Genomic DNA, 15,471 nt, shown 5'->3' with positions numbered 1-15,471 from the left:
GGGGGAACAGCTTTGTCCTCCAGCCAAAGAACACAGCTATCATGCTTGAGCGCCAGACGACGTATGCTGTGCCGGAGAAAACAGGAGCAATGGTGGGAGCAGGTAACGTTCCCACGAGGAGTTAGCTGTGGATGGCACAGTGAAGACATATGGCCAAAAGCACTGAAATCTCCAGCTGTTAAAGTAGCTACATTACGGAAGACAAGACCAAGATGCAACATTCAGAGCAAAATTCCTCCAAATTCTGGGAAAGCACTGCTTGTCATCTCCCGAGTGATTCATGTTGGGCTGCACGCTACTGAAGACGTTGTTGATATATGTAACACGACATCCTAACACAGAGAGTGGCTTTCTCTGTTCCCAATTCCTGCTTTCTTTTCAAATAGAATGGGTCTATTTCTCTTGATCGTGATTTTTCATCCTCCTCAAAGTTAAGTGAATATAATTCTTAATTTGTTTTCCAAATGACTCAAACAATTTTCTTCCCTTTGTCTCCCCAGCAAGATCAGATCGATTTTACAATGTGTTGTACTTCAAATTTAACTTCATTAAATGTTTATAACATTAAGAGACTAATGACATAAGCCCTGTCTGCTGTATTTATAAGGCTGTATGAAGAGACCAAAGACCTGAAAGGACTGAAATTCAAGTTAATTCTTTGAGAACTAATTTCAACACCTATGCTCATCTGTAAAACACAAATATAATACTGCTATTTCAGGGTTATCAGTTTAATTTATCTACGTATTTACCAATCACATTTACCATTGGATTTAGAAATCTAAAACCAGCCCATAGTAGGCTTATTGTTTTTCTGTCACAGCAGATAGTTCCTAAATATTAAATCTAATGATCCATTTGCATATCCTAGTTCAAGAAGTTTTAAGATTACTGGAAGGATATATGTGGAAAATTGTCAGTATATGTTTTTACTATGTCCTAAACACTTGTTATGGACCCCTTTCCAAAGCAGCTTACTGGGGCATATGGGCCCCCAGCCTGATTCTGTAATAGCCACTTTTCTGTTATGATTGCGAAACCATGTTTTTAAAATGAAGAATGCACCTACATTTTTTTTGCTTAAGCCCTCTCTGTCATGTGTCCGCGTAAATGTTTTTCCTCCTCAGTCCTGAGATTTCTGCTTCTTCCAGAGATTCATTCTAGAGCTATGGGTCATCACTCCACGGAAATTAAAGAGAGATCATGAACACTAGTACTAATGCTTCCATAATATTGTTTATCTCTGCAAAATATGTTTTTTTCCAGAAGAGTTGAAGTCAAGTTACAGCAATTTATCGGTAACTTGAGCAAGGTAACGTGGAGGTTCTATGGGATAAAATAGCTCTAGCTGGTGATAGCCTTGTTCCACCTATAGCTTGGGCAAGGCAGTCCTGGTTAAACTGTAGACTTTGCGTTCAGGGAAAGGCCTTCTTGATATCTGTGTCACCTACTCTTAATATTTACCTGTAACTGCTCACAAGCCTGGAAGATACCTTCAGATGCCAACACACGCTGAATTACTTTTTAGTGTACCTTCTCTATTATTTTTCAGGGGAGTACAACTGGGAAAAGCAACATTTTGCTTTTTGAAGTTCACAGTACAGTCTGAGCTTCAGAAGTGCCAGTAGCGAATTGTATTCATAAACTGATGGCCGCAGGAAGCAATTCCCAATGCCCACATCTGAAATTGCTCCTCCAAGTGCTGCCTGTCCCGATTGCCATGGGAAGACACTTCTGGAGTCTGAGGAGAGATGCACCTCTCACAGTGCTGCTATAAGCACTCGAGAGGCTAAATGTCAAATAGGGAAACAGGCATATAACAGGTGATTAATAGGTTCAAAGCTTTTTAATTTGTTGGTCTCATCATACCCTCCCAACTTTACCTAGGAATATTGGCAGACATACTGGGGTAACTAAGCAGTAGATTAAATTCAGATTTTGGTTGTTTTCATGTATATCTGGAATGAGTATTGAACTCAGTGCTGTTCCTCTAGACTTAATGCAGTTCAAAACTATGTTCAGCAGCTCAGCACATCTGCCTTTGGCACCAGTGACCCTCTCAGGACTTCATCTTTTCAGAGGCTAAAATTCCACTCTCAACTTTAAAGAAAACACAGCACAAAAGGTAATTTTTTAAAAGGACTCTGTGTATCACAGGTACAGCAAGCAAAGAGAAAGACAGCATTCTCTAGCAGCGTTGTCATGACTACAAATTGAAATCTCTATCTTCCAAATGTACAGTATGTGATCTGGGAAAAGTCCAAAGAGCATCCTTAAAAAGCCACTAACATCTGATTGCAGCCCAGGGCCTACAGCGAGAAGCGGGAGCCGAGCGCTGGCTCAGCCCTGGGGCCTTTCTGCTCCAGCAGCCGCCCCGGCAGGTATTGCACCCGCTCAGCGACGCCTGGCCCAGACCAGCACCCATTTTTTCAGCTGTTCCCAACGTGTATGCGCGATATCGGCAAAGAGGGCAGTGTCTTTCGCAGCTAGCCAGCTAACCCAGCTCAAAAACAGCACTATCACTACTACTTTATGGACTGCCGTTCTTAAGCTAATTATATACTAGGAACATTATTTCCTGACAATGTATATTGCCTTACCAAGAGGTATGGATAACATCTTCATCTGCCAGAAACAGGATTAGTTTTGACAGAGTTATGTTTACAAACATAAAATTTATCACTTTTTTTCCTAAATGGCACCTGTGTACACCTGGAACAAGACAGTAGCTAATGATTTATGTTGGACAGTAACAACGGCTGTTTTTGCTGGAACTATGCCATAACTTAGTGTCTGCCACCCTGCCCTACTGGGTCAAGACAACACATCAGTCAAGTAAATCACTTAAGTAAATTATTGAGAACTTAAATTGACTTTTTCTACATAATATGTAATTACTTCCTTGAACCAACATTCCCTTACATCACCGATCCAAAAAGCTTTCTATTTATTTTTTAACTGAATATTGATTGAATTTAAATTACAGCCAGCATGTATTATTTGTCTCAAGTCCAGACTCCAGCGAACAAACTTTCCAACAATTTTGTCAGCCTTTGCTTGCAGTTTCTTGCCATCCACACATCCCCAGCGCTTAGCCCGAGAGCTGCAGTTTTGTCCATCAGGTTTACAACACAAAAATAAGCCTAATGAATCTGCTGAAAACTACAGTACCAAGACACCCGTAATTAGACTGTTTGGAGGCCTAGGGAAGATGACGCTACTCCAGCAGCACAGGGAAAGATGAAAAGTAAGTTTGCAGCACCAAGTTCTCACCAAGATATTGTGAAGGCATCAGGATTAGGGATGAGAAGAAAAACCAAATGTGCAGAGAAATTTCATGTCATACCGTATGAAAGACGGAAAGAGATTTTCTGGCGGATCGCATTCTGCTCTTAAGCTCTTGCCCTTGTTTAAAATGTAGGGTGCATGTACATAGCATCGTAGTAGTGTCAGAGCTCAACAGCCTCTAGTCAGAGAAACACAGCTAGGTCAGCTGCTCTGCCCACATTTCTGAACTGTGATCTACTGTGTAAAGGCAACTCGATCAACATTTTCAAAAGTGCCTCCATGCAAGTTTGGGGGGAGGTGGGGGAGGACAGACGGGAAGGAGACTTGTGACTTGAAGAAGGAAGTTTTCAAGCTAGGAGAGTCTCACAGTAAAACCCCTCACATACAGACAGCATGTTCCCTGTGCTGCTTTGGGTGTAACTAGAAAGCTCCTTAAATTTAAGTTTGAAACTATGGTCAAGTGACCCTGGGCTGTAAAGTATGTCTGGCTTTAGAAGAAGGCCAAGGATGTGGCTGCCTATCCTGGCAAGGGCTAGATCAAATTTGTCAATGTGAAACATTTAACATTCGTTAGTCAGAATTGTTTCCGGTTAAAATTGGCAGAAGTGATGAATATAATTCTCTTAGTATTTTATTAGTGAGATGGGAAGTTAATGGGAAAGGGCAGCTCAAAGTACTTCTGCTAAGGCTAGAAAATACATTACAGTCAGCGCTGTCATGGATTACACCCAAGGCCACAGGATCCAGTCACAGACATTGATTAGTGATATTTACAACTCAACAAATGGCTTTAAGCAAATGTGACACCATGCCCCACGCTATTTACCCCAGGAACTACACACGCAGGCTATGGAGTAGCTCATCAGTCAGGGAGTAGGTTAACATAGTTGGTGTGATCTGCAGGTAGAATATGTATAATTTTAATCTTCCTATCTTATATTTGGGATGAAGCTACACCTGTCTGAACCTACAAAAGCAAAAAGGGTCTTGCTAGTTGAGCTTATGTGTTCCCTACTCTGCTGATGACATGCTCCTTACTCTGCTGACTAACATTCACAGCAATTCTTTTTCTACAAATATGAGATTAGAGAAAACTGCTTTATATTTAATGCATTTAATTGCATTTTAATTGAAATATTTTTTAAAAGCAAGGTTCTAATTGCATCTACTGCTACAACAAGAAGTGAAACTGTTCAGCACATCAACAGACAAACAAGCACGTTGCTGCCAAGCTAGCTCATACCTGTATGCCGAAAACTCTTCAGCAGACAGTTACGGCACTGCGACTGAATCCTTGTTTCGCTCTCCCCTGTCCTTGTCCCCCTTCAAGTTTTACGACACGCAGAAAGGTTAGTTTTACGTGAGGTTAGTCAAACATGCCAATGCAGCCACACAACAGGGCACCCTAAAACAGAAGGAGTTTCACAAGATTTCCAAAGGACTGTGAAGACGAGCAACTGGAGGACCGTTACCCCTGCTCCGACAGGGGTTTGTAACAGCAACCTTCCTCCACGCACATCCCAAAAGAGATCTGGAGGCAGGAGCACTCCCAAGTGCCACAGGCAGCAGAGATGGGGCTGGTCGTGGCGGTGGACGGCGCTGCCCCTGCAGTGCCAGCGCGGCTCCGGCTCCCCGCGGGCCGCACCACGGCCGAGCTACCCGGGGGGCCACGCGCCTCCTCCGGCCCCGACACGCGTGCTCAGCCGTGCCCAGTATTTCACTGAAAGAAGGCAGCTCTCTCAGCTCCCAAAGGAGACGAATCCCTTTCCATGTAATTGTGCCTGTTTTGTTCACAGGTGTTTGCGGACCGTCAGCCAGCTGGGCGGCTGGTTTGTGCAACCAGACTTTGCTTCCCTATCGGAATCAGTCGTTTTCTAATGCATTGCATTAGACAGTAAATTGAATTTGGTTTGGGGGTGGGGTTTTTTTCTTTTTTTTTCTTTTTGCTAATCCTTATGAATCTTTCTGAGCGATCAGCGGAAGGGATCAGCAAGGAAGTTTTGGTCAAATCCTGATGGATGAATTGATTTCAGCAGGACACGTTAAGTGAATGATGGATCTCTGCCAAAAGGGCATGTAGGATTTTGCAAAAGGGAGGGGAATAAGAGGCAGACTTTGCCTTCTCCCTTTTTTCTCCCTCTGAGCCAGTCTTGCTAAGAAAGGGCAGAAGCACTTAAATTCATTACTCAAGTTAATCTCGTTTTCTTTTCTCCCCTCTCAGAAGCCCTTTTGCTTCTGGGCTTATCCCGTTGTTGCCCTCTTCGTCCTTAAAGCGAAAAGCAGCAGCGAGGCAGCGTCCCGCTCCTGGAGCCGCGTCCAGCCCGCGGGTGCCCTTCAGCGCCGTGCTCACGCGACTCGCCCCTCCGCGGGCCCAGGGTCCCACCGGCTGCCTTGGCATCGCTAGCGCGGCCATTCGCTTTCTGCGGCTCAGCTGACACTTTCTCAGCACATTAAGGCTGGCAACGAGAGCTGGGCTGTTGTAACGAATGACAGTAGGATCTCAAGCTTGAGGGAGCCTGTTCCCCTCCATTTGCAGCTCTCTCGAGCTGTTTTCAGAGGCTGCAGTTATCGCCCTGTTCTGTATGCCGAGCCACAGCTTCTGATGCTAATTTGTTGGCACTGCAGGCTCCCGCTGCAAACGATAGATCCCATGACCTTCTTCAGTTACAGATAACACAAACTACGGTTATATTTAAGTGGCATATTGGTTAACCTCAGTGGCTTGCAGTACTTTCCTTTGACTCCGTTTCTATCGTTTATAAAGGGTTACATTACAAAGGCACCTTGGAGTTTCTCTCAAGGAAACCTAGCCAATAATCGCTTTCTTGGAAGCGGAGTTTTCAGCACTGAGCTTCATGTGGTTGCTCTGTTTTTGCCAGGCTGCGTGTTACAAATGCTCTGAAACACCAGCAGCACTGGAGACATTAACTGGGTTAGGCTAGGTATTTTGGAAAATGCTTTCAAAATTAGAAGCACTCTGTAGTAATAATTATCACTGCTATCACTTTTGAATTCTCTGAAAGGATCTGTGGACAGAATCAGCAAATAAATTTTGATCCAATTCACCAGATCCAGTGAGACTATTAGATAACTAAAGACCATTTACAAAAGAATAAGATCAGGGCCATGATTTTTGTTCAAGAACATGAGATGCTGCTATGGTACTAATAAAATCCCTGACACCTGACTCCTAAACAGCAATGTCTTTGTGGAGTTGACTAGGGTGTTGCATTTTGTAGTCAGAATCCAACTCTCAAACACACAGAGTTTTCGAAGTCCAGTGCCTGACACCAAGCAACCTTTGCCACAACCCTTGAAACCTCATTCCTAGCAGTCATGAGCATGGACACACCAGCTGCTCCCAACTGCATTACTGGACACTCCACAGAAGGGATTCCCTGCGACGATACCATTAGAAAGTCCCATCATTGGGCGGTAACTGGTGAACATGTTTCAGGAAGTGCATAATATGTTCATCACTTCTGAGCCGGTTCCCGGGAAGGAACCTCGTTCGGTGTCAGCTGGTGGTGACAAAGACTCCCTGAGATCTGTCATGAGATGGTGACAGTTCATATTAGCAGCAGATGAAATAAACTGCTACAGACCACACTCACTGAGAACATCTGGAAGCAGTGACAGAGGCAGCAAGGAGCTTTCCTCATGGGCAAACTTGCACAAGGTCCACTGGTAGCTCTTCCCCTCTTAAAGCCAACATGCTTTCCTCTACTGAGGGACAAAATCTGATCATTTTTATATTAATCTTGACAAATAATGACAAAGCAGGAAAGGTGCAGAGTTTGGGTTGTAAGAAAGCAAGCAAAGTCTTGTTAGCATTTTTTCATATGTTGCAGACTCAAATATACCACAGTTTCTTCTATATACTAGACACAATGATGACCAAACTGAAACCTGCAATAACTTCCACCGTAAAAACCTGGGATTACAGACAACATTTTTTCAGGACTACTCCCAAAAGCCTGCTCCCTATTATCCCAGCAAATCTACCTTAATCAATGACATCTTGTTTTTTACAAGAAAAAAAAAATAATCAAAATCTCTTCATCTCCCCTACCCGTTAGCAACAAAGTAGTAATTTTCTTTCACCAGTGGAGCAAGGTAGCCCCCAAAGCAGTACAGCTTCTGCTTCAGACCTAGATGGATAAAGACCTAGTGGATAAAGAGGTTAACCCCTGTGGGTTCTTGTTGTCTTTGGCATTTCAGTAAGTTTTTTTGTCTGGATTTTAGCTCAAAAATGGTATTCTCAAGAGCAAAACTGACAGTGTCAACAAAATGTACTTCTGACCACAGCTTGATATTTGCTTGGGTTTTTAGTCACCTTAGAAGAAGGATTGGTTTCAGCCAAAAGCAAAAGTTTAATTAGAGTTAAACAGATTTTTCTGCTCTCCAGAAGGACACTCCATCTCAGAACAAGATATTCAGGAGCTCTTAAATTTTATTTTGTATGGCTATGTCATAGTTATAACTACTTTTACCTATAACCACTTCAAAATACACACAGAATTTCAGTGGACAATGAAATTTCTGTTTAAGGTGGTGATAAGACAGAACATACAACTTCTATGTTGTTAATATCCTCTTTATAACAGAAACCCCATTTGACATCAGAGTCCAATCCACAGTACTAGATCTCAGGAAGCTGTTGTTCTTCTGAGATACAGAATGGCAGGATCTGCAATCCAGACAGTGTGTTGCATCATTTTTTCTTAAATCAACATAGATCAGTTTATCAGATTTATTCTTTTGACTGTGTTCCCGTATAAACCAGAGTTGTAGTAAAGGGAACATCGTTATATCCATTGATGTCTGAGTGTATAAGAGACTCTTTCCCACCTATCAAGTACCAAATTTTTAGAAAATTTTCACTTTCACTAGAAAATTTTGTCAATTCAAAGTACATAAGTCATTTCATAAAATGGTACTGAGCAGGTGACTACTGGTAGCCCTCTCTCTCCACTTAGCTACGAACTATACCTTAGTCTTAGTGAATGTCCCATATGATCTCTGAATCAAATTCCTGCTTTTGAAAACTTCATCTGTAATACAGTTTTGGGTAACAGCAGGACATTTCTGCAAACCTCTGTATATGCTGGCTACTTGATGAACATACCAGACATCCAAGCAGAGTGGCAAATACCATGCCTCATTACATGACAATTACATGTTGTCGTACTGCCCGTTTTAAACCTTTTCCACTTTGTGTAAATACACTGAGCCAGATGTGCCAGAAGACTGATCATCTAAGACCCTGAAGATGACAGTAGCTCAAGCTAGTCTGATTTTCTTACATGCCTTGGGTCAGTCTAGAGCTGTTCTTCACTCTGGTGCGTAGCTACAGAAGGAGAAGAAGGAGCAGACAGCTTCTCACTCTTTCTCAGATAACCAAGTTCTAGATCATTTACCTTGTTTAAATATACACATGGTATAGCCTAACAAGCAAAGTAGCTACTGAGCCTAAGTTTCTCCTTCTGAAAAACAGAGGACCAAATGATTTGGTAGTGATCCATGCAGACAAGTCTTTTGCAACTGTGATTCTTATCCATTCCTTTCCATTCTCTGTCCCACTACCTCTGTCTTTCATGCATCAGTTCCTTTCCCTTTACTCTTCTTTATTCTCACTAGTACCATCTCGCCATGCACTGCTCGATTATACACAGCTAGACAAATTCCGTCCAGCTAGGCAAATGTTTCTTGTTTCCAGTGTGTTGCATCTGTGATTCAATTATATGCCAAATTTTTCTTAGACCTTCTAATAGCTGATGTAGTTACATGAACAAAAGTTATTATTGCATTGAGTACGGATGTGCTTATTCATCTAATTCCTCAATAGTTTGTTAAAGACTGTTAAGTATTAGCAGTTTACTCTTAGTCAGCTTGACTTTGTTACCGAGATGTGTCCTCGGTTTGCAAGGGACAAGGCTGTTGAAATTCTGTTTTCTGAAATTTCTGTTGTCTGACCTGTAACTTGTTGGAGGTTATGAACTGGATCTATACAGAATGAAATGATCAATGGGGATTGGGTCATTTCATATATCAGCCTTTCATGCTTGCTTAAATAAGACAATCATTAAGATAACTTTCACAACATGTATAATTGTTCCTAAATGTTTCAAGGAAAGAAATAGTACAACTTCGCTATATCATAGTACGTCTGAGGATCCAAATACCTCTTAACACTTCCAGTGAGATTTACGATCATGCAAATTATACATCTCCTTCTCATTACTAAAATAAGGCACTAGCGTATGATGGACATGCTGGAAGCTTCCACGTCCAGAACGATATTTAAACCTATGCAGCGACACACCTACACTGTGCATGCACACTCTTAAATGAAGGATTGATTCTCTTGGGAAAGATTTTTCTTCTTTTTGTACTACCTGGAAACATTCATCATCAACTCAGTACAGTTAAGGAAAGCATTCTGCTTTTAAACACGCTGCGTCAGATTAGGCTGCCAGTAAACAGAGTGCTCAGGTGCAGTAAGACCAAGGATAGGTTAAGTCTATCTTCAGGCCTATGCTACACTACGCGGGAAGTGCAGAACTGTGGCCGTTACAGAATGCAGTAACCACCCACCAGGGATGAGATATCTCTCTCTCTCCCCCGCTTTTCTCTCAGTTGCTGAAGGTGACAACCAGGGTAGAATGAGTAAGATAAAGAGAGGTCTGAAAGACTGAAAATTAGTAGAAAATCAGGGCCCCTTACTGGCCTCTCAGTGCCAAGTGTCACTTCATTTTCAGAATGCAGCAGAGAGAGAGAAGAGAGAGAGAGATCTGCTGGCTTCCATGAACTGGACATGGTGCAAGGCTCATTCAAGAGCACCTCGTAAAGTTAGTAGGCAATATCATAGTCTTTATTTCTAACTTTCGGCTGCAAGCGATATTGCAACCACGTACTGCTCTAAAGCGATCCTTGAGTTAGGGGCCTCTTGCTTGCCATGACATTCATAACTCCTGGGAGACCCTAACAGCTCCTTCTCCCATGCACGCGGCTACCCCTCTCCAGCTTCCTGAATGCCAAAGCATCCTGAACTGTTTCTAGACTAGCTCCATCTCCTTTCCATAGCCATCTCAAAATGAAAGGCGTATTAGATATCCTCGGATTATCTCTAAAACATTAGCAGCATAACATTTTGAGGTAATTAAGTTAGACTGATCCCCTCCTTTTTCTGGTATTGCTTTGGAAATTAAAAAACATGAACTAACAAAGTCAAAGATACATAGGTTTACTGAGTGACTAAGTATTCACAAGTAGAATATGCTTCAAAAAATTCCTCAGCTTTCAAGAGTAACTATTATAATGTACATTAATGTATGTATTACATCAAGCACTTTCTCCTTTTGGATTTCTACATTATGAGATAAATTTCCTTCAAGTGTAGTATCCCTACCAATACAGGAGAGAAAAAAAATACTTCTACTCCTTTCTTCTGTGGGTTAATTGGGATAGTTCTGTAGTCCATTCTCACAATTGCTTATTAAAGCATGTGTGAATCATCTCAACTAGGTGAACTGAAATCACACAGGAGCTTGAACAATTAAAGAACCCATTCAAGTGATGCTCTGCTACAGTGAACATTGCAAGGATGAACTAAAAAAAAAAAAAAAAGTCCTACAAAACACATGGCATTAAAAACCAAGCTACAATGTGAGAGATCAGGGTGTATATTATACGGGAAAGTTGAATTGCATTTTCTTGGGGGCCTATTATTTCATGATTTAAAGTACATTGTTTCATTCTCTAAGCTACAAAGCATCATAAATAGGTTTTGTTAAGAGGGTGTCTGAGTTTTTTAAATGAAAGCTTTTTGCTATGAAGCAAATAAAGTGAAGATCTGTACATCTGTGCAGGCAGTGGAAAGAAGTACAGTATAACCGTGCTCAGCTGACTACTGTTAAGCTGTTTTTTCAGGTTACAGAATTCCTTAGTATAAAGGAACCCTGCCTTAACAAACAAACAAACAAACTAACTAACTCTCCAGCAAAATGCACATCTAATATAAGACTGCACGGGAAAATTATTAGTATCCTCTACAACGGCTAAGGTCACCTCTGATGAGCACTGAAGAACCAACACTACATTACAAGCAAACACGGCACTTCCTTTCTACAAGACACTTGGGTTCAGCTAAACACGGCTTGGGAATTAACAGCAAGAGGTTCATACTGGACCGTCATATATATGCACCATAGTCCTATTTTCTAATGAACAGTGACCTGGACTGTGCCCTGCTAAGATGTAAACCAGTGTATTTGATATAGTCCCACCGTGAAGTTTAAAAACATTTAGTTAACCCTCCTTTGGCGCTTCTGGATTTGACTGAGAATATCAGCTGAAACATCAGAACAGCATATATAGAGAGCTCTTTGGACTTCCCAACCCAATTTTCGCAGACCAAATTAACATCGATAGCCCTGTCACTGCTTTGGTCTGTCTTGAAACTCAGCTTTCTGAGCCAGTTCAGCACAAATTCTGAAGCGGTCCTTTGAAAAACACAGAGTCTTGACTAATGCTGTTGTGAAGCAAAGTAAGCTCAGAGTCTACTGGGGTGTTTCAGAGGCAGGATTTGGCTCAGAGCAGATTATCTCCTAATATTTAAACATTTCAATCTTTCCTTGGATTTCATTGTCTTTCATTTGTTCGGATTTAATCCAGGAACTGGAACCGCCCTTCCAATGGCTCCTTTGCCACATCACTCCCTACTCATTCTTTTGCTTGGACAGCTATTAAAAACTTTTTTGATCTCAATGATCAAATGCATTTCAGTAACAAGAATCTCTTTCTGGTTGTTCCCCATATTGTATCTTACATCTGGACTAAAGCCAATTTGCAGTTCAGAAAATTCTCACCGACAGGAGTAATGATTCATTCCAACTTTACAGATCACACTGAAAATTTTCAGAGTTCCTGAAGAGACAAAAAAAACCCCCCACAAAAACAAACAAACAAAAACACTCCCACAGCTTGTGACAAAACACAGTAGTCTTTCTTGAACTTTGTGGGTTGTATGGTTTGTTAACCTTTGTTTAAATTCCTTAAAAATACATTCAAAATTTCTCCACAGCACATTCTTACTTGTTTTCTTGAAGTCTTGAACATCAGTAGCCAACAACTCTGCCAAAGCACAATAGCATCTGGAATATTTCTGATGTGCTACCTACAGCCTTCATGGGATTTTTCCCGCACTTAAAGCTGGTTTGTCACCAGAATCCTGTCCTGGTTTAAGACCAAATGACAGCGTGAAGGCTAAACATATTTTGATAACAAAACAATTTAATCACAGACACATGCAATTTTATGAATTACATGACTTCCCTTTTCTACAGGAAATATGATAGGGTCCAGGAAAAAAGTTGGGTGGGTCAGGTTAGCGTTTCCAGACCTGGTAGGTATAGCCCTGGTGTAGGGCTGTGGGGGGTCCCAAGTTCCCTCCGTTTCCCTCTGTCATCTCCAGTTCCCCTCGTTCTCTTGGTGTTGAAAAGATGGTCCCCAGTCTAGGTACAGGATTGTGGGGTCACCTCAGACTCCCTCAAGTTCTCCTTATTTCTGGGTTCCCTCCAGCCTTTCTCCCCTTGTGTCTCTGTCCCCCAAAGTCTCCACTCAAAATACTGTAGCTTCCCTAGTTCTAGGATTGGGCAAAGAATACCTCCTTGGTAACTAGTCTATTCAAATTGTGCCATTGTATTCTGATTTCCAGTTGCTGTTGTTGGTGCTCACAACCTGCTTGTTCAGGACACTTCTGTCCCAAGATGGACAACTTGATTTTGCCAGTAAAAAAACCAAACCAAAACAAATATATATATATAGTTCATCTCCACTAAAATAAATGAGGGGCATATGAAGTCTTAGATTCGATTTCTACATTTCATGAAACCTACAGAAGCATGAATTTGGTGCCCAAAGACAGAACACTGATTGCTGGAAGAATGGAAGTGCTCACTTCAAGCAAAACACAAAAGTCCCACAGAAAATAATTCATTCTGTGTGCAGAGCCCCACACATCAAGATTTCAGTGAAGTTAACTGCAATTCATCACTGGAGTCAAAATGAATCTGCCAAACTAGTTTACGCATGTATTCACAATCTATGCACCAGTAACACCGCACTGTTTAGATCTCTTCATGTGAGCAGTTGTTAACAGACTTGGATCGGTAAACACTTTAAAGAATTCTTGCAACTTAACAAAAAATTATTATGATTGGGGAAAAGTCCTATCCTTCCTCCTCATACTAGACAGCAAGAAAACTTGAATGTTTTAAATTCCTTGAATTTAAAAGAGCTTAAGATGTGCTTTAAAATGAGAAATGCATTTCCTCTTCCCTTCTCAATCTCCATTTACTCTCAATGGCTGCTGTTACTCTGAAATTTGGTTTATATTTAACAGAGAATTAATGCAGACAGATTAAGCATTGAGAATTTTAGGACTTGGAGTCTGTTTTTTTCTTCCCTCTCCAAGCTGCTTCTATGTAGTTAAAAGCAGGGAAGTAGGGCCATCATCTTATCAGGAAAGTCTGAAGAACACCAAAATTGAAGGTGTATGCACATGGGAAAGGAAAGGGGACATACAAGAGGAGATATGTTTCTCATTCCTTATTGGGATAAAACCAAGATCTCTGGATTTTTTCCCTCCCTATGAATGACAGCACTCAGCCCCAGGGCAACCCAACCCAGTGGCTCTCCCCAAGAACATGAAACACCCAACTTCATGCGGCTGCACGTCAGGCTCTGAGAACAGAGCCATGAAACTAGTCCTTCCACATCCCAGCATTTTGTCCTAAGCACATGGTTATTTCAGAGCTGATCAGAAACAAAATACTGGACCAGAAAAGTCTTGTGGCACTTTAATTTAAATTAGCATGTCCTTATGAAAAGTTTTTCTGTAGATACATCCAACATCAGAACAGCCTAGCTCCATGGCCCAGAGCTCAGCACATGGTAACTGGCCCTGGTGAGGCAGCGTAGGGGAGCACACCATGCTCCCTCTCCCCTGCACGCAGCCGTGCCCACAGATCCAGCTACCGAGCCATTTGCTAAGATTTTGGGAGCACTTCTAGACAAAACCACAGTCCCCAGGTGAGCTCTTGTTCTTTGCATTGTAAGGGAAACAGTTGTGACACCTGAGAGGCATAACCAACCGTGTGTTGTTTCCCCTCTTGTCTTCTACCAACAGGTGACTTCGAACTGAATTAAAATAGGAGTTGGAATGAAAAATAGCTACTTTTGCTCTGCAGCCTCTAATTATTTAAAGCCATTAAGAAGCTCTTGTAGAGTGGAGAAGCTGCGGTGTTATTTTCATTTCTCTTCTCCCTTGTTGGTAACCTACACAGCATCTGAGGCACCCTCCGTGCACACTGAGCTGGATCTGCAAAACAAAGTCTGTGCAACACACTCCATCGAACGAAGCTGTTTGAGGTAAATACCCCTGACACCCTTTGAGATTTTCTTTCCCCTTATTCCTTCTCTTTTTTAATTCCATTTCAGCAAATGCTAGCGCTCTGGCTGAATGCAAGGCCCTTCCTCTTCAGAAGCTGATTGTAGCAAGACTTAGATTGCTGCCCCTTTCTAAGAAAAACGCCTCTTGACAGCTCTTTGGAATGAAGGGGGAGTTACGTGCAGGGGTGACACTGGCAGAAAGAGTTGGCTCTCACCGTTTCTCGAAACTGCATAATGAATGAAATGTTTAACAGAAGAGAGGATGTAGGGCTGGCAACACGTATTAGTTAAAGGGCTTTTTGAAGCCATCTGTCCACCAGCTTTAGCCACTACTGAATGAAAATTCGTTTTGAAAGCAAAAGGAACAGACACTCTAATCTTCCAGCTCTTCATCCTCCACTGCAAGTCAACCAAAAGCACTGGCAATGCTCAGGGAAGGAATGTGTTCTTCAGTGACGGGAGGACTACTTGACAATCACTTAAAACTGTGATGCTGACAATACTTACATCAGTTAACGGTATAAATGCAAAACAGCACTAAGGACTGAAAAGATCAGCTTCATAAAAATCTGTCAAACTTCATATAGCCTTCAGACTGCAACTGGCAGAATCTTAGACAAACGAAAGAAGTTCAGTCTCTTTTCCAAAAATAAAACTGCAGTTCAGCGCGTCAATCAGAAATCCTGACTTTCAGCTCCTTTCTTTAATCATTCAACCAAAACTCCTTCT

Source organism: Dromaius novaehollandiae, chromosome 12 (assembly GCF_036370855.1).
Source record: "Dromaius novaehollandiae isolate bDroNov1 chromosome 12, bDroNov1.hap1, whole genome shotgun sequence".
Lineage (NCBI taxonomy): Eukaryota > Metazoa > Chordata > Aves > Casuariiformes > Dromaiidae > Dromaius > Dromaius novaehollandiae.
This window is presented reverse-complemented; position numbering follows the sequence as displayed.